Source organism: Natrix helvetica (genome assembly GCF_964273705.1).
Source record: "Natrix helvetica genome assembly, chromosome: 1".
Classification (NCBI taxonomy): domain Eukaryota; kingdom Metazoa; phylum Chordata; class Lepidosauria; order Squamata; family Natricidae; genus Natrix; species Natrix helvetica.
Genome location: NC_138548.1, coordinates 354558865 through 354579529, shown reverse-complemented (window position 1 = coordinate 354579529; position 20665 = coordinate 354558865). Strand labels below are relative to the sequence as shown.

At 45.4% G+C, this 20665-nt stretch overlaps 1 protein-coding gene across 2 annotated transcripts in view; it reads left to right on the top strand.

The window, feature by feature from the left end:
• Positions 1–20665, top strand: part of LOC309384263 (uncharacterized protein) — a 108335-nt gene that overhangs the window by 77127 nt on the left and 10543 nt on the right. The window contains exon 1 of one of the 2 annotated variants that reach the window (XM_081937540.1): positions 11720–11779. The exons of the other annotated variant lie outside the window; for it this stretch is intronic. The gene's annotated coding sequence lies outside the window, so the exon portion shown is untranslated. Of the gene's footprint in view, positions 1–11719; positions 11780–20665 lie in introns of those variants that run through there. 2 annotated transcript variants of the gene reach the window in all.

Sequence of the window (20665 nt, the reverse complement as noted above, 5' to 3'; positions counted from 1 at the left end):
GGGGGGCTGGTGATGGGGGGTGCTGAATTCCCAACACTGACCGGGACAGTGTAAAATATCAGCGAAGAATTATGAGAAAGCTTTTGGAGATAAGCTGAGATGAACACTTCTCTGCTAACTTCAAAGGCAAAGGGATCTGCTTCAAGATTTATTGCATCTGGCAAGAGGACGGAGGGGGCTGGAAAAGACTTTTTCTACACCCGGTTAGAAGATGAAAGGAATGGAGATCCAAGCCATCCCCATGCAATAGTCTCTGATGGGCTTCCCGGACTATTTCGGACAACTAAACGTGAGTGCATGCTCCCCCTCCTCCCCCCCCCCCGGCTTGGAAAAAAACCTGGAGTGGAGATTTTGACTCCTTCCAGACAGCAGTAAATGAAATGACATTACCCTGCAACTGAGTGGAGACAGATTCCCTATCAAAATGGGAATTTCAACCCAGACAGCAAGAAGGGATTTGGCCAGCATCTTTCACTTGCCAGCCACAAATTGGCTGCAACCAGTGAATGAAGCACCACCAGATTGGGTTTTCTTCCCAGAGTATGGATGAATAAGATGCCACTGGGCACCTCCTTTGCCATCAACATGGGAAAATCCTCCAAGCCAGCAGAGGGCACCTACTTGGCCCATAACTCCTCCAAGCCAGCAGGCGGGTCCTTGGCACATAAAACCCCCTAGCCAGCCATCATTGGTTGAACTGAAACCTGTGAAGCAGGCAACCCCAGGATGGGTCTTAACCCCAGGTCATGGATGGGAGGGATGCCAGTGGGCACCTGCCCTCCCTCAGCAGATGGCACTATGGCAGAAAACTGGGCAGTGGCCAACCGAGGGATTGACTTCCCCACCGGTTCCAGTCTCCCCTGCAATGCCCCCAAAGGTTCTTACTGCACCTTCCTACAGAGAAGCAATCTCCAGAAGGGAAGAAGGGTTTACCAAGGGGAAAGCTCCAAGATGGAAGGCAGTCCAATGCGATGAGACGGTTCCTAAGTTTAGAGGTGTAACTAGGTTCCATTCCTCGTGGGGGCCAATGAAATGCCACCATTGCTGTCAACTTGGCCACAGAGCGTCAGAGTGCTTGGCTCCAGCCCCCATGCCTTTACCTTTACCTTTACCTTTATTTTGATTTTTATACCGCCCCCTCTCCCCAAAGGGACTCGGGGCGGTGTACAGTCAAATAAAACAGATAAAATGGAATACAAACATACAAACATAAAAACATAGAAGAGGAGGCAATACAACACTGTACAAGGTAAAGTAGATAAAAACAGTATATCAACAATCCTAAAAAACACCCAATTAAAATTACCCAGTTAAAATATATCTGCCAGGAGGTATAATAAGATTATGAATGGTCCAGGCCGGCTAAACGGAACAGGTGAGTCTTCAGTTTTCGTCGAAAGGAGAGAAAGTCGGTGGTGGTTCTGATATCGGGGGGGAGGTCATTCCAGAGGGTTGGGCCCATCACAGAGAAGGCTCTACTCCTAGGTGCCGCCCGTTGGCATTGCTTAGTGGACGGCACCCAGAGGAGTCCCTCCCTGTGAGAGCGAATCGGTCACAGGGAAGTGTGTGGTAGGATGCGATCCCGCAAGTACCTAGGTCCTGAGCCATGTTCCATGGAGCCATGGAACAAACATGTGCACCAACAGCCACAGCAGTAAGAAGAAGGCCCCAGATGCAACCAGAAAAGAGTCATCTGGGCCACCAACCTCTGGAAGAGGATCCCCAATTTAAGGTGACAAAGTGTCCTACCAAGGGGGAGGCCTCGGAGGAGGAAAAGGGCAAACAATCTCCGGAGGAGGATCCCCAACTTAAGGTGACAAAAGCGTCCTACCAAGGGGGAGGCCTCGGAGGGGGAAATGCCCAAACGACCTCTGGAAGAGGATCCCCAACTTAAGGTGACAAAAAGTCCTACCAAGGGGGAGGCCTCGGAGGAGGGAATTGCTGAAGAACAAACGTGTGTACCAATCGCCACGGTTATAAAGAGAGGGCCCCAGATGCCACCACAGAAGAGTCATTTGGGCCAACAACCTCTGGAAGAGGATCCCCAACTTAAGGTGACAAAGAGTCCTACCAAGGGGGAGGCCTTGAAGGGGGAAAAGCCAAAACGACCTCTGGAAGAGGATCCCCAACTTCAGGTGACGAAGAGTCCTACCAAGTGGGAGGCCTCGGAGGAGGAAAAGGGCCAGCCGTGGATGATTGAATCCAAGAGCCCAGAACCTGCTGCACCTGCAGCAGAGAGCCCTAAACGGCCATGGGAAGATGTCGCAATGGACTTCATCGTAGAACTCCCAGACAGCAGTGGGAACAGAGTAATTTGGACAGTTATTGATTTGGTTTCTAAGCAGGCACACTTCATTGCTTGCTCAGGATTGCCATCCGCAAACAAATTAGCGAAAATGTTTGTGAAACATTTTTATCACCTGCACGGAGTGCCCAAGAGGATCATTCCAGACCGCGGAATACAGTTCACAGCCAAGTTCTGGAGAGAGGTCCTGAGAGCCATTGGGTCCACACAGGAACTGAGCTCAGAGGTTCATCCCAGCATGAATTTCGCAGCAGAGGGAGCCAATGCGGTGGTGGAACAATACATCCGGTGTTTTGTGAACTATCAACAAGACAACTGGTCGGATTTGCTACCCTTCGCCGAAGTGGCATACAATGACGCGGTCCACAGCAGCACGGAATTAACTCCTTTCCAGATTATCAGAGGCATGAAATTTGTTGCCATGCCTGAGTTGCCTAGAGAACCTCCTTCCTTCATGTCTTTGAATGAATGGATGGACATGCTAAAGAACAGATGGGAGAATACGAAGAAGGCTCTAGCAGTTGCGGCAGAAGCCTATAAGAAGCAAGCTGATCAACATTGCTCGCTCCAAAACCCCTACCGTGTGGGAGACAAAGTTTTTGTATCTACCAAATACATATGATTAGGAATGCCTAGTAAAGAATTGGGTCCAAAATTTATAGGTCCATTTCCAGTAGTGAAGATAGTTAACCCAGTTTCAGTTCGACTCAGTCTACCCAGAAGTCTAGGGAAAATTGACCCAGATAATACAATAATACAATACAATAGCAGAGATGGAAGGGACCTTGGAGGTCTTCTAGTCCAACCCCCTGCCTAGGCAGGAAACCCTATACCGTTTCAGACAAATAGCTATCCAACATCTTCTTAAAGACTTCCAGTGTTGGGGCATTCACAATTTCTGGAGGCAAGCTGTTCCACTGATTAATTGTTCTCACTGTCAGGAAATTTCTCCTCAGTTCTAAGTTGCTTCTCTCCTTGATTACTTTCCACCCATTGCTTCTTGTTCTACCCTCAGGTGCTTTGGAGAATAGTTTGACTCCCTCTTCTTTGTGGCAACCTCTGAGATATTGGAACAATGCTATCATGTCTCCCCTAGTCCTTCTTTCTCTTAAGCTAAACATACCCAGTTCCTGCAACCGTTCTTCATATGTTTTAGTCTCCAGTCCCCTAATCATCTTTGTTGCTCTTCTCTGCACTCTTTCTAGAGTCTCCACATCTTTTTTACATAGTGGTGACCAGAACTGAATGCAGTATTCCAAGTGTGGCCTTACCAAGGCATTATAAAGTGGTATTAACACTTCACGTGATCTTGATTCTATCCCTCTGTTGATGCAGCCTAGAACTGTGTTGGCTTTTTTGGCAGCTGCTGCACACTGCTGGCTCATATTTAAATGGTTGTCCATTAGGACTCCAAGATCCCTTTCACAGTTACTACTACTGAGCAAGGTATCACCTATACTGTACCTGTGCATGTCATTTTTGTTGCCTAAATGTAGAACCTTACTCTTTTCACCATTGAATTTCATTTTATTAGATAGTGCCCAATGTTCAAGTTTGTCAAGATCCTTCTGTATCTTTAGCCTATCTTCTGGAGCGTTGGCTATTCTGCAAATTTGATGAGTTCCCTATTTATTCACTTATCCAAATCATTGATGAAGATGTTGAAGAGTACTGGGCCTAAAACAGAGCCTTGGGGTACTCCACTGCATACTTCCCTCCATGTAGATGCAGTTCCATTGAGAACTACACGTTGAGTGCGGTTGGTCATCCAGTTACGAATCCATCTGGTGGTGATGCTGTCTAACCCACATTCTTCTACTTTATCTAGTAGTAGGTTATGGTCTACCTTATCAAAAGCCTTACTGAAGTCCATGTAAACTATATCGACGGCATTCCTCTGGTCCACTAATTTTGTCACATTATCAAAGAATGCAATAAGATTAGTCTGGCATGATCTGTTTTTGACAAATCCATGTTGGCTTTTGGCTATTACTTTGTTTGCTTCTAGGTGTTCGCAAATTCGTTGCTTGATTATTTTTTCCAGAATCTTTCCTGGTATTGAGGTTAGGCTTATAAGTCTGTAGTTTCCTGGATCTAATTTTTTCCCTTTTTTGAAGATGGGAACCACATCAGCTCTTTTCCAGTCCTCTGGTAGTTCCCCGGTGTTCCAGGATCTCTGAAAGATATAATTCAATGGTTCTGAGATCTCGTCTGTAGTTCCTTCAGAACCCTGGGGTGTAATCCATCCGGTCCTGGTGATTTGAACTTGTCTAGGGTAGACAGGTGCTCACTTACCATTTTCTTCCCTATTTCAATTTGTGTTCCTAATCTGATTTTTGTGGTGCTGCTTTTGATAGGTTGGACTGTTTTATCTCTTTGTGTAAAGATAGATGCAAAACACGAGTTAAATAGTTCTGCTTTCTCCCTGTTGCTTGTCACCTTCTTGCCACTTTCTCCTAGCAATGGACCAATTGTTTCCTTAACTTTTTTCTTGTTTTTAACATGTTGGAAGAAGCTTTTTTTTTTTAATTTTTACTTTTGTGGCAAGCCTTTCTTCATTGTGAGCCTTAGCTTTCCTCACTTCATCTTTACAGGCTTGGGCTATTTGCTGATATTCTGCCTTAGTTATGTCCCCCTCCTTCCACTTTTTATATTTACCTTTTTTGTTTTTCAGTTTGTCAGATAGTTCTTTATGCAGCCATGCTGGTTTCTTTTGGGAGCTGTTATTTTTCTTCTTCATTGGTATTGTGCTAGACTGGGCTTTTGTAATCTCATTTTTCAAAATTTCCCAAGCTTCTTGAGTTGTTTTCCCCTTGAGGATTCTCATCCATGGAATTTTTCCCAAGCTCTCTCTAAGTTTATTGAAATTAGCTTTCTTAAAGTCCAAGACTCTAGTTTGACTTTGTTCTACTACTTGTGTTTGCATAATGTTGAATTCCAATATTGCATGGTCACTTGCCCCCAGGGTTCCTATGCCTTCAACACCTTCTATCATTTCCTCTCTGTTAGTGAGAATTAAGTCCAATATGGCTGATCCCCTTGTTCCCTTCTCTACTTTTTAGAAAACAAAGTTGTCTGCTAGGTTTGTTAGGAACCTGTTGGATCTTCCACTTGGTGCAGAGTTTGTTTCCCAGTTGATGTCAGGGTAGTTAAAATCTCCCATTACTATTGTGGTGTGCTTCCTACATACCTTAGTTAGCTGACTAGCAAAAAGTTCATCTACTTCTTCTGCTTGGTTGGGTGGCCTGTAGTATAGACCTATGGCAATGTCATTTCCCCCACAACCTTTAATATTGACCCAAATGCATTCAAGATAGTTCTCATCATTGTTGTGCTCTATTTCTGTAGAGACGTAGTTATTTCTTATATATAGTGCAACTCCACCTCCTCTTTTATTTGGTCTATTTCTTTTAAATAATTTAAATCCTTCTAGCTGTATGTTCCATTTGTCAGTTTCATCCCACCAAGTTTCTGTAATGGCAATAATATCATATCTGCCCTCTTTTACTTGAATTTCTAATTCTCCCTGTTTATTCCTCATACTCTGTGCATTAGTGTATAGACATTTGAGTCCATTTTGATTGACCTTGTGTTTACTGTCTACATAACCTGTGTTATGCCTGACTGCCCATATTTTCTTGCCACTTGTGTGATTCATGCACATGGTATGGCAATCACTATTACATGCTTGGTTTTGCTTGACAGTAGGAGTGATAATCTTACCCCCACACACATCTATGTTACATGCATTTATAACCCTATGAATTTTAGTTTGCTGGGGACAGAAATGTTCTGTATCTATTAATTCTCTGACCCCGCTCTTCAGTTTAAATGTTTATCAAGAAAATCTGTGAATTTAATGCCAAGGAACTCAGTCCCTTTCTTGGATGGGTGCAACCCATCTCTTTTGTACAGTTTTTCATTGGACCAGCTACAGGCATCATGACTAATAAAACCAAAGCCTTCCCTTTTACACCACTCCTTTAGCCAAACATTAAACTCTGCTACACGCTGGCCCTTCCCTTTTTGTTCCTTATATACAGGTAAAACCTCTGAAAAGATAAGCCTACAACCTATACTATTAAGTTCATACCCCAAGTTCTGGAAATCATTCTGCACAGAAAGTACATCTTTCTGGGATAGATCATTAGTGCCAAGATGTATAATAGCATCAACGTCACAGTCCTTACTTGCATTCTTGACTATCTTAAGAATACGCCTCTTGTCTCTGCTGGCAGTAGCACCTGGCGGACACCTGACCTTTTAAAACCTCCATATCCTCTCCTAAATTAACATCCCTTACGATTGAATCACCAACCAGAAGGTGACTTCTCTTTTTACATACCTTTTTTTTTTTATAATAAAATTTTATTGGTTTTTCAAGATTTATAGGGAAAAGGGTAAATGGACAGGTATACAAATTTTGGCAGTTGCAAAATGTGTGAGGCCCCCCTCCCTCCATACCCATAGTATACATTTACATATAATGCATTAGTATATAATTGATTACAATCAGCATATTAGTTCTATTATTAAATTCAATCAAATTAAACATTACAGTATAAAATCCAAATATAATTCCATTTTCACTTTCGGTCAATTTATAATAATATGATTTTCTTGTTTATTTTTGTGATCTGAGTCTTCTTGCTATTGCCCCATCTCCCTCCACTGGCAGAGCTCTGGCCCCTCCCGTGTCCTGCGTGTCCGTTGTAGTGTCTGGTGGTTTCTCTAGGAGTGTTTTATTTTTTTCCATAAAGGCCTGCGCCTCTATGGGTGAATTAATTCTGATTCTTGTCTCCTCCCAGAATATCAGCATACCTTCAGGCATCAACCATCTAAACCACACCCCTTTCTGGTATAATTTATTTGCTAATTGCGAATAATTTTTTCTTTTTTCTCTAATCTTCTTAGGGATCTGCTTCAGAATGGTTATCTCCATATCATGGTATGTCAATGCTTGCCCCCTTTGTACACCCAGAATTTCATCTCTTGTGCTTTTTCTAAGGAATTTAATGTGAACCTCCCTGGGTACATTGTGTGTTCTAGCATAAGCTGAGTTCACTCTATAAACCAGGTCTATATCCCACCCCATCTGTTGTTTTTCTTTGTGTGTGTAGTCAGCCAGAATGTTTGTCATGATGTCCCTTATATTTTCCCCATCTTCTTCTATAACATTTTGAAATCTAAGATAATAGGACATTCTCTCAAATTCTAATTTCATCTGTTGGATGTCAAGATCTTTGTTCCCTTTCTGCACAGCTTCCACACACCCCCTCACCCCCTCCACCCCCCCTTCCACAAGATCCAGTCTCTGTGAGTTCTTATAAATTTGGGCTTGATTTTCTTTAATTTCATCTTTCATTTCCCTCAGCTGTTTCTTGATTTCCTCCTGGCCCTGTAAAATTTGTTGAAGCATTTGTTGAAAGTCCATCTCTATAGTCTTAGGTTGCATCAGTTCTGTTATCTTTGACTGTGTGGCTGGACTGGATGTTACAGATGTTGGAGCAGACGTGGCAAAGCCAGGTTTCCCAGGAGGTGGTCTTTTGGATGCCATCCTTTATAACATTAGAAGTTCAGTCAATATATAAGATAAACAGTTAGAAAAGAGGGGTAGCCAGGTGAGGTCCGGGAGCAGAAGAACCAGGCAGAAGAGAATCTCTCTAATAAGTCTGGCAATAGATGAAAGGTTTCCCCTAGAAAGTTCAAAAAATACCAATCCACAAGAGATTCCTCTGGGAGACACGGAGACAAAGACCGGAAGCCTGAATTTTAAAGGTGGAGTCAGGTTTCACAATTCATAAAGACAACGGAAGTGTGCCATCTTGCCCTGCCAGTTTTGGGCACAGAGGCATAACAAAGTTTTTAAAAAGTTCCAAAAGTCCACAAATCACAGTAGAAAGTAAAATTAAGTTGAAAAGAAAATCATCTCAGCCTGGGTGAGGCTTCATTCGTTGGCTCTCCCCCCTCCTCCTTCCCCGGGGGCTGAGAGCAAAATTATTCCTAGCCGCTTGTCCAAGGGGGGGGGAAACCCCCCTCCCTCCAGCCGCGCCTCCAGAATACTCCGAAAGTTATTTTAAAGTTATTTTATAACTAATTCTTCGTGCAAAATAGGGCATGAAGAGAGAAGCAACCTCACCGCACCGCAGCTGCTTCCTTCAATTGCTTCATTCTCCAGACGGCTTTAGCGAGGCGCGAGGCGCAGAAACGCGAGGCGCCCTCCGATCTAGCTCCCCGGTGCCTTGGGCGCGCGAGAGACCTCCCGCCGGCCGCCGCCGCTGCAGGAGCTCCCCGCGATGCCGCCCCTCCGGCAGGACCCCTCTGTGGGGTGTCCTGTGCCCCCCAAGGAGTGGGGAAGCCCACCGGAGAGCCGGAGCGGGCAAAGAGCTGCCCGTCGCCGCTGCCGCCGGAACCGGAACTCCTTTTTACATACCTTGATCTTCTTCTGCGACTGATGTGTGATACCTGCCTTTCCGAAGAAAGTTCTTCATTTTGGACCACGATCCCCTGCTTATTTGAGTCATCATTGTCACAACTACCTTGACCTATCTCTTTAGTGTCCCCATTAAGGTCAGCAAGGGCACTATATCTGTTTTGCTGGGTCACAGCAAAAGCTTTGTGTTTATGGTTCACAGCTCTCAACCTGCCAGATCCCACGGTTGTCCAGACAGCTCTTCTCCTGCAAGATCTTTGTGGCAGAGGGGGCTGATAGTGTGGCATCGCCATAGAGTGGAATGGCTGACCTAGACACCTAGTTTCTGCTTGGAGAGCACAGTACAGATTCTAGATAGGTAATCTGTCTATGTAGACTAGTAATTTTTTTTACAAAGGGGACAGTATCCAAATTTGAAAAGAGTACTGCGAAAGACAGGTGCAAAACAGCTATTACATTGAAACCAGTCATTTTGAAATAAATAAAATCACAATCTCAAACACACTAATCCAGAATGTATTATTGCTATTTTGGTTTATAGATATATGATTCTTTGGCCTGCCACACTTTCTATTAATTTTCCTCGCGGGCCCCCACCTCAGTGTCTTTGTCTCTGTGACTCACCCCCCTTCTATCCAGCAGCTCCAATCCTAGTTTCAGGAAGGTTCAAATGATATGGAGTTTAAGGGGCCCCACCTCAGTGTCTTTCTCTCTGTGACTCACCCCCTTCTATCCAGCAGCTCCAATCCTAGCTTGAGGAAGTTTCAAATGATATGGAGTTTAAGGGCCCCCACCTCAGTGTCTTTGTCTCTGTGACTCACCCCCCTTCTATCCAGCAGCTCCAATCCTAGCTTCAGGAAGGTTCAAATGATATGGAGTTTAAGGGCTCCCACCTCAGTGTCTTTGTCTCTATGACTCACCCCCCTTCTATCCAGCAGCTCCAATCCTAGCTTCAGGAAGGTTCAAATGATAGACAGAGTTTCATTGTAGCTTGTTGAAACCAGTAATTGGTCTAACATAAGAGCATCCACCCAAGCTCAATCTCCTCCTGTAGTGATAGAAGGGGAAACACAATCTGAGGTGGAAAAAATTGTAGACTCCAGGCTGAATAGGGGTCACTTACAGTACCTAGTGCGTTGGAAGGGTTACCCTTGGTCTGAAGCTACTTGGGTGAACAGTGGGAACCAAAAAGGGGAGAAGTTACTAAAGCAATTCCATGAGAACTTTCCCAATAAGTCAAAGGGTTCCCCTGGGTGGAGAAGAGGTGGTTAATTTTGTTATGTTATGTTATTCTCTTTTCAAGAAACGTTTTTCTTCTGAGGAGAGGCCGCCTGTCAGGCCTGTAGTTATGTTCTTTTTAGGATCTTTGGCCTGCCACACTTTCTATTAATTTTCCTATGCTGTTTCATTAGTGTAGTAGTTGGGAGGGGGGAATAGAAAGGAGTAGAATTGTTGAATGTTTTGTTGTGATTCTTTCTAGAAGCTCAAGGTCATCTTTTGTCTCCGCACCTCGACACCTGACCGGAAGCAGAGGGGTATAGATGCCAGTGTGGAAGATGATGATTGGAACATGTGATGGATTTGTGGGTGTGGGGATAGATCATGAACTTTCAACTGGGTGGAATTCCAGGAAGAAGATCAGAGTTGGAATTCCATAGATGTGCTAACTTGCCTGTATGATTAAATTGGAACTTTAAGGATGATTCTGCCTTGGTCTCTGGTTGATTTCATACATGGTATTTAGAACGCTGACATGAGGCACTTAAAGGATTATTTGGTTACATAACATCTCTCGATGAGAAGGTGGAAGAAATTAATGAGTCTAATACAAAGTTGGACAATAAACTTATGGAGGCACAAAGTAAAATTGATAAGTCGGTGGCGGAGCTTACAATGATACAATATAGAACAATGGAATTTGCCCTGAGGATAATGGGTTTGAAAGAACATAACCAAGAAAATTTAAGAGAGATTTTTTCAGACACTTTCACTCAATTAACTGGTGAACCAAAGGTTGAATATGCCTGGCAAATCGACAAAATTTACCGCGTTAATTCATGGATTGCCAGACAAAGACAACTGCCAAGAGATATTGTAATCTATTTTGTCACCAGGAAAATTAGGAATGAAATATTGCAAGCAACCTATAAAAACAAACTGCAACTGGCAGGTCAAGATGTGATAGTATTGAAGGAAATCCCCCCCCCCCAAAAATCTTGAGATCTAGAAAGGACTATGCATTTCTAGTGGATGAACTTAGAAAGCGCCAGATTCAATACAGATGGGAGACCCCAGCCGGATTGGTGGTGAACTACATGGGAGAAAGACATCATCTCAACTCTGTCTGGAAGGCAAAAGATTTCTATAGCATAGTATTAAAGGCAGGATGCCCCCCATCTCCAGGTCCCAAAGAAAGAAAAGAGACAGAGGACCCCAGGCAGCAAGATAATCAGGCACAAACTGGGGTTGTGAGTTTATTGCAGGAAACAGAAGAAATTATGGAACAAAGACAAACCCTTGCGGCTACTAAACGTAAAGAACAAGAATTAAAGTCTCAACAAGCCCAGATGATAGTCCAAGATAATACAAACACGAGCACAGAAGCAGTGGGAGGAGCTAGACCGAAGGTGAAATCCCAGCAAGATTTCCAGGCAGCTCTTAGAAAGCTTCAGCGTGCTGAAGATGACAATTAAATTTCTAACTTAGAACGTCAATGGCTTAAACTCACCACAAAAAAGGGGAAAAAAAATTCACTATTTGAAACAATTTTAAAATGATGTAATTTGCTTACAAGAAACACACATTAGAACACAGGATCAGAAATACTTGATGAACCCAAGACTGGGATCTCATTTTGTAGCATCTGCAATGGAGAAGAAAAACGGTATAGTCATATATTTAAGAAAAGACTTAAAGGCTGAATTAATTGAAGCAGATCAACAGACGTGCCTGTTGTGGGAAAGATACAACTTGCAATTCATAGCTGATTATGCCTGAGAGGATCCAGACTGGAGAAAAGCCATACAAATGCTCCCATTGCGGTAAATGCTTTAGCGAGCATGACACCAGAGCACTCACACAGGAGAGAAACCCTTTGAATGTCCTGACTGTGGGAAATGTTTCAGTCAGAATTCCCACCTGGTTACACACCAGAGGACTCACACAGGAGAGAAACCCTTTGAATGTACTGATTGTGGGAAATGTTTCAGTACCAATTCCAGTCTGGTTAAAGACCAGAGGATTCACACAGGAGAGAAACCCTTTGAGTGTCCTGATTGTGGGAAATGTTTCAGTACCAATTCCAGTCTGGTTAAAGACCAGAGGATTCACACAGGAGAGAAACCCTTTGAGTGTCCTGATTGTGGAAAGGTTTCAGTAACAATTCCAGTCTGGTTAGACACCAGAGGGTTAACACAGGATAGACACCCTTTGAGTGTCCTGATTGTGGGAAACGTTAGTCAGAATTTGTTCTCGTTGTATCATGTGTCAGCAAACAGCTCACTTTTTAACTTATCAGTCATCCCCCCCCCCCCCCGCTTGTAGCTCCATCCTGTCTAGCTTGACCATGGGTTGGTTGGAGGGGAAAATTAGGGCGTGAATAACATCTTCTCTTTTGCTGTCGTACTGTGGCTTTGTGGTACAGATGGGCTTCAAGGTCCATGGCCACAGCCATTTGGTACCAGTCATGGATGCCGTCAGGGACCCCCTAGAACAGCGATGGCAAACCATTTTTGGCTCGCATGCCATAAGTGGGGGGAGCGCAGGGGGGTCATGTGCGGGTGTGCTGAACCCATAATGCAATGTGCGACCCCCCCAGTGCGCATGCGCGTACTACAGGCACAATCCCCCATTTTTTGCATGCTTTTTTTGCCCTCCCCAGGCTCCAGAGGCTTTATAGTAGCCTGGGGAGGGCGAAAACAGCCTCCACCCCGCCCCGGAAGCCCTCCGGAGGCTTCAGGGACCTTCAGGACGCTTACCTGAAGCCTCCGGAGCTGTCAAAACGAACCTCCAAGCAAACTGGAAGTGACTTCCGGTTTTCTCGGAGGATCGTTTTGTGCACTCCGAAGGCTTGAGGGACCTTCAGGACGCTTCCCTGAAGCCTCCAGAGCAGTCAAAACGACCCTCCAAGCAAACCTGAAGTCTGTTCCCGAACCTCCGGTTTGCCCGTAGGGCCGGTTTTTTGTGCTCTGGAGGCTTCAGGTAAGCTCATGAAGCCTCCGGAGGGGGGGGGAGGCTCTTTTTGCCCTCCCCATGCTCCTATAAAGGCTCTGAAGCCTGGGGATGGTGAAAAATGGCTTTAAAAAAGGGTGAATTCAGCTGACAGGGCAGCACCTCGTGTGCCCTGACAAATGGCTCCGCGTGCTTTGCGCAGCTCCTGGTCCAGACCTTCCTTGAAGTATTGGACCAGGAAGTGTTTGGGCCAGTACCGCAAGCCTCCAAAACTCCACAACATACTCTTTAGCTGAGTGGCTCTTTTGCTTAATCACCTTCCTCTCCGCTTCCGTTTCATGACCGTGGGCCGAGTCCACAAATCTCAACCTTAGTTCCTGCAGGAAGTCATCTATGTCCTCGAACTCTGGGGGGCACCCTTGTCATGGAGCTGGGTCACCCACTCTGCTTCTTCACCCTCTAGGTTATCGACCGTCCTGAGGGTGGTGGCGGCTGCAGACTGGAACCAGAGATTTCTCGTTTTGCAGGGCTGAAAGGAGAAGGGGAATGATGAACAGGCCCTCCAAGGTTGCCCACCCCTTGGCGTTATTGCAACCAAATTGTCCCCCCAAACAGAGGACCCTCCCACCCAAATACTGCAGGGCAGAGTAGCCCCATAACTGGGGGGAGAGACTGTAGCAGCTCTGCTGCGAATGGAGAGAAAAATGGATTCTATCTGCTGCAGCACTTAGTGTTGAATGCTGTGACAGAGAGAAGCCGAACTTTTTCCCCTTCATCCACAGCGAAGCTGCTGCTCCCTTTATGGTCCCCCCTCCGGCCCCATCCCTCCGGGGGGGGGGTGTGTGTCAAATTACCTGAAAGGGACAGGCAGGCTGCTGCAGTTCCCTTCCAAGCTGGCTCTGAGTCCCTTCCCTTTGCTGCAATTAACACATTCTTGCACTCTTGGGAACTTTTTCTTTACTGTGCAAGGTGTTAGGGATGTAACCCCAGGCTTGGCTTGGCAATGTATATAAGCTATGATTACTGTTACTTTAAATGCTTAACAGATGTGATTGGCTTGTTACCTCAAGCGGCCATGAGAGGCAGCCGGAATGGTTGTTAGATCTCTCTCTCTCTCTGTTTTGTTAGATGCTGGTGTATTTTTGAGGTATTGTGGTTTGCTACTGTTTAGCTATACTTTGTGTGTTAGACTGACTATTTGATAAATGAATTACTGAACCGTGTATGACTTGGACTGTTAACCGAACTCTGAATACCTCTATATTTCTACATAGTAAACTGTTCTGACCCCCTCCTCTTGTATAACAAGTCACTCCGAAACAAAGTCTCTGCAATATGCTTTTATTACATACAGTTTCAACCTTGGCAGCAATCCAGCCTGCCGGGGTCCAGATAACAAAATTGGCAGCAATCCAGGTACAGCGAAACACTTTGGCAGCAATCCAGTCTGCCAAGATCCAGATAACCACCTTGGCAGCACTCCAGCCTGCCGAGGTCCAAGGAACAGAATGGCAGCAATCCAGTTGAACACTTTGGCAGCAATCCAGCCTACCAAGGTACGACACAGATCTAAGAGCGTCTCCAACTCTAATGATCAGTTGAATCCTGCAAAACAACTGTCGGAAAGTCCCTTCCTTAAATAGCCTTGAGAGGAGCCTGATTACGATCACCTGCATCCAATTATCTCTTGAAATAAGTGCGTAGTTGGTTTCTACGTCTATCAGCTCTCCGTTGCCGAGCATCCAGAAACCACTCCCTTGTTTCCTCCCCACTGCTCCAAGGCATGAAATCAGGAGAACACTCCCTTTTCTCCTCCCCACTGGCCCAAGGCTCAGGCGCCTCCTGGTGGCCAACCAGCCCCTCTGCGCCCTGCTCAGAGTTGGAACCCTGTCCAGGGTCCTCCACATCCTCCAGAGCTGACTCATAGGGACCCTCGCTGTCGGAGTCTGGTGGCAGCTCCAATGGCTCCTGCTGGGCCACAACAGTAAACTACTATATTTTTATACTATTCAGTGTCTCTGTATGCTGGTTTGTGCGTGTTATTCCATATCACTCTCATTACGCTTCTCTGCATACTCGCTCTTCTAACGGGGAGCTTAATTACTTAACACAAGGGTTTTCTGTGCCTACAATGGCTGAGAGATGCTCACAGTTGGGCACAATTTGGGGGTGGCAGGTGGGGAAGGGGATAGGCCACAAGATGCACATCTTACCGGAGATTAGCATCTCTGGATCTTGTGGCTTTTTCGGGGTTTTCTTAAAAAAAAACCCTATCCAGATGAGCTTGAAAACTTCTGAGGTTGCTCTGGGAGGGGGCAGGCAGACAGGCAGCATTCCCGCCCCCTCCCCGGGGGCCTGCAGCCACTCCTGGCCCTTGCACAGTAAAGGCAATTAAGAACTTCTGGCAATCGTGCCATTTTCTTTATTGTGCAAGTGATGGGATTTGCTCCGAGGCTGCAAGCACCCAGGGAGGGGGGGGAATGCTGCCCACCTGCCTGCCCGCTCCCAAAGCAACCTCGGACGTTTTTAAGCTTGTCTGGAGAGGTAGGGTTTTTTTTTTTTAAAGAAAACTCCGAAAAAGCCGCAAGAGCCGGAGCTACCAGCCTCCGGTAAGATGCGTATCTCGTGCCCTGCTCCATCCCCTGCCCCCCCCAAATTGCACTCCACTGTGAGCATCTCTCAGCCATTCTGTGCAGGGGAAAACTTTGCACAGTTAAGAAAAACTTTCCCAGTTCGAGAAGCTGTTAATTGCCTCAGACTCACACAAGGTTTTCTTTACTGTGCAAGATTTTTCCCTGCACACAACGGCTGAGAGACGCTCGCAGTGGGGTGCAATTTGGGTCTACACCCCCCCCATCTCAAGGAAAGGCCCATCAACCACGGTTAGACTCAATAAGCCAGGGGTTGTTCCCTTGACCAGCTCCACTCCATCCTTTTTGATTTGGTCTGTTTTGCTGCCCGGGGAACAAACGTGCCAAACCGCTCCTGCCCCCAATCCCCGTGAAGCCCTGCGGAGCCAGCATGAGAAGCCCACGGGTGGAAGGCAGCCTTTTCTGCATCCTCTTCCTCCCCTCTTTGGATTGACTTGCAGCAGGGAGGGGCGGGTGCATGTGCAGCAGCCTTGGTATGTCTGCTTGCCCTCCCACAGCATCTCCGCCACCGCCACCCTTCTCAGCTCCAGCACAGGGTCTGCATTTCCACCAAGGGCCGTCCGCCCAATGACTGGCCAGGCTGGGCTGGACGGCGACCTCAGAAGGCAAGCGAGCATGGAGGACCGCCAGTAAGGCAATGTGGAAGGCAGGCAAGCATGGCAGTCACCCGCTGGGGCAAGGAGGGGTACTGTAGGGTTTCAGCAACCCCTGCACAAGCTCCATCCGTGCCCGCCATCACCTCCATCCTCTTCTCCATCTTTCCCGAGTCTTCCTTCTGCCTGGTAGGCCGGCTAAGCGGTTGGGGCTCAGGACCCCAAATAAGCATCTCCAAATGGAGCGAAAAGTTTCCTTACAGTTTAGTAGAGAGTTGGTTTAATGTCAGGGTTCCGAGTAACAGATCCATCGCAAGCAAACCCCAGAGGCAGGTAAATTCCTAAAACAGGGGTGTCCAAACTTTTTGCGAGGAGGGCCAGATTTGGTGAGGTGAAAATGTGTGGGGCCGATCATTCAGCCTGACATTCTTTGAACCCTTAACATTAAATGCGAATTAACTACCGTATTTTTCGGAGTATAAGACGCACCAAGATTTTGAAGAGGCAAATTAAAAAAAAAGTTTTTGCACTCTCCCACGAAAATGGGCCTATTTTTTAAAGGGCATGAATAGCCTTTAAGAGGCTTCTAGAGTGCTCCTGGGGGCTGGGGGGGGGGCAAAGTTGAGCAAAAAATGGCCTGTTTTTTGCTCATTTATGCCCTCCACAGCCCCCAGGATCACTCTGAAAACCTCCTAAAGGCTATGCGCAGCCATTTTGGTGAAGGGGGCAGAGTTTTGGGAGGCAAAAAATGCTGTATTCAGTGTATAAGATGCAGCCAGATTTTTAGCCTCTTTTTTGAGGGGAAAAAGATGCATCTTTATACTTCGAAAAATACAGTATTTTATGAAAGACTAAACAAATAACTCCAGTGGGGAGAAGAGGCTGCGGGCCGCTTGAAATTTGAAAAAGGGCCACATTTGGCCCCCGGGCCGCACTTTGGACATGCCTGTCCTAAAAGGATAGCTTCATTGGAAATATCGAATTGGCACAAATCTGGTTAAAACCAACTCTGAGGGACCCCTTGTTTTCACCTAATTAAAAGTTTTCCTCTCAATCCCAAACAGTCATATAGCCCAATCACTGCAGCGTCCGCTGGTCTGGTGACATCACTCCTACTGTATCTGGCCAGGTATGAGAACATTCTTGGTTCTCAGGAGAAAGTATTTTATTATGACTACACCATCCCAGCTATCTCTAATCCCCCCTCCAACCTCCTTGCTCTAATGTGGCAGCACTGATGGCTTCAGCCGGATCAGCTTCAGGGTTGACAGTATTTGCTTATGAATAGTGCTACCTATCTCTTTGTAAGTGCTGACATCTACTGTGGGCTATTAAAGAGTGCAGGGGATGCTTTCTCCCTCTAGGGAAATATAATATTCTGACTTTTACATATTTCTTCTAGGAGAGGAGTGGGTGCTAACTTTCTACACTACATATTCCTTCACTCCCCAAATTTTATTCCATTGGTGGTGCATGCTTTAAAACTGGTTTTCCTTTATATTAGGCTTGTTTTGTTGTTTTATGGACATGTTCTTTTCTTGTGTTGTAAGATATGTCCATCTGGATTCAGTTCCAAGTGGGGAAAAAGACACTGGAAACATAGACGCTGATTGGAAAGATGATTTTAATAGTGAAGCAGAGCCACCAAGCATGTGTGATTCTGGGTAGCTGAACACTTGGTTTGATGAGCACATGGACTTTTATGCAGTTTGTTCTACAGCATTTTGTAATTTACAAGAATACAATAGCAGAGTTGGAAGGGACCTTGGAGGTCTTCTAGTCCAACCCCCTGCCTAGGCAGGAAACCCTATACCGTTTCAGACAAATGGCTATCCAACATCTTCTTAAAGACGTCCAGTGTTGGGGCATTCACAACTTCTGGAGGCAAGCTGTTCCACTGATTAATTGTTCTAACTGTCAGGAAATTTCTCCTCAGTTCTAAGTTGCTTCTCTGCTTCATTAGTTTCCACCCATTGCTTCTTGTTCTACCCTCAGGTGCCTTGGAGAATAGTTTGACTCCCTCTTCTTTGTGGCAACCCCTGAGATATTGGAACACTGCTATCATGTCTCCCCTAGTCCTTCTTTCTATTAAACTAGACATACCCAGTTCCTGCAACAGTTCTTCATATGTTTTAGTCTCCAGTCTCCTAATCATCTTTGTTGCTCTTCTCTGCACTCTTTCTAGAGTCTCCACATCTTTTCTACATCGTGGTGACCAAAACTGAATACAGTACTCCAGGTATGGCCTTACCAAAGCATTATAAAGTGGTATTAACACTTCACGTGATCTTGATTCTATCCCTCTGTTGATGCAGCCTAGAACTGTGTTGGCTTTTTTGGCAGCTGCTGCACACTGCTGGCTCATATTTAAATGGTTGTCCACTAGGACTCCAAGATCCCTCTCACAGTTACTACTGTTGAGCAAGGTACCACCTATACTGTACCTGTGCATTTCGTTTTTGTTGACTAATTGTAGAACCTTACTCTTTTCACCATTGAATTTCATTTTGTTAGATAGTGCCCAATGTTCAAGTTTGTCAAGATCCTTCTGTATCTTAAGCCTATCTTCTGGAGTGTTGGCTATTCCTGCCAGCTTGGTGTCATCTGCAAATTTGATGAGTTCCCCATTTATTCCCTCATCCAAATCATTGATGAAGATGTTGAAGAGTACTGGGCCTAAAACAGAGCCTTGGGGTACTCCACTGCATACTTCCCTCCATGTAGATGCAGTTCCATTGAGGAGTACACGTTGAGTGCGGTTGGTCAGCCAGTTACGAATCCATCTGGTGGTGATGCTGTCCAACCCACATTTTTCTACTTTATCTACCGGTAGTAGTAGGTTATGGTCTACCTTAGAGGCTTGTTTTGTGTATTTTGTTATTTGATTTTAATTACCGTATTTTTTAGAGTATAAGACACACTGGGGTATAAGACGCACCAAGATTTGAAGAGGCAAATTAAAAAAAAATTGCACCCTGCAGACCTCCCAAAAATAGCCTGTTTTTTTGCAAAAACGGGCCCGTTTTTTTTTAAAAAAAGGGGGGGCAGCAGTCTTATAGAGTGCTCCTGGGGGTGGGGGTGGGACAAAAACAAGCAAAAAACAGCCCATTTTTCGCTCATTTTTGCCCTCCCCAGCCCCCAGGAACACACTATAAGACTACTAAAGACTATGCATGGCCATTTTTGCAAAAGGGGGGGGGGTTTCCAGAGGCCAAAAATGCTGTATTCAGTGTATAACGCCCCCAGATTTTCACCCTCTTTTTTGAGGGGAAAAAGGTGCTTATACTCCGAAAAATATGGTAGTTTGTCTCCCAAAGTCCGGCAATGAGTTGGGGTTTTTAATCTTGTTTAGCAAATGTAATTAATCCTAGATGCTGACTTCCTTGGGGTTTTAATCCTGTCTTGAATGGATTACCAAATCTGCATTTATAAAAACTGGCCCCTTGTTTCTACTTGGGGCAGAGAGCTGAGGCTTTGAGTATCTGTCTTTATAAACATGTTTCTCCTTTAGGGAAAATATAATATTCTGCCTTTCTAATGTTTACTAACATATTCCATTCTTCTAAGAGGGTGTTTGTGTGCTAACTTTCTTCACTTGGAAACAATATGGAACTGATAATGGCAATGCTGCCTTCGGTGCTTTTTTAAAACTTCTGTAGGAAGTTATCACCCAGCCCTCTCCTAGAAAAATGAAATATCCTAGGAAATATTGAAAAGGCAGAATATTATATTTTCCTGGATGTGAAAAAGGGAGAAACACGTTTTAAACACAAAGTAAATTCCTGCAGCTTCCTGCCCATCCCCACTTTGTCAATGGGCCATTAAGAAGGCCAAGCTCATCCACTTTACATAATAAATAGTTCTCCCCTTCAGCTCCAGGGGGATGGGATTAAGGCATGATAATATTGGCCCTTTACCCAACTCCCCACATGGCATCTGAGAACTCTGAGAATTCAACCAAACCTGGACTCAGCCTAGAGAGTTGCCCCTGCATGGGCCCATGGGAGTCTGACAACCAATCAGAATGCATTTCTTACACAGGAACAGGAAACAGAGAGGTGGGGCCGAACAGATTATAAAAAGCCCTGCAAGCCCTTCTTCATTTTCTTCTCTTCCCTTCTCTTCTTCTCCACCAACATTGAAGCATGTGATCACCTTTTCTGTTCAGGACTCAAGCCATGTGGTCCTGTCCACCATTAAAGCCATTTTTCCAAGCAGCCTCCATGTCTCCAGTGTCTTTTTCCCCACTTGGAGCCGAACCCAGAAGGACATTTCTTCCAACAGTCCCTTGCAGCTCTATTGTCATTGATTGATTGGTTGATCTTGAAAGCTGGAGCCTTGAATTTGCTCTGGGAGCAGCAGGAAAAGGTCAATGGGCAGATTTTGTGGGGAGGAGGAAGGTCTAGTTTGGGGTAATGGTGAAGAAAAGGGGGGAAACCACTTCCAAATACCCTTGCCAAGGAAACTACAAGGCCAGACATCAAGACTGACCCAAAGGCAATAAGAAAGGGGC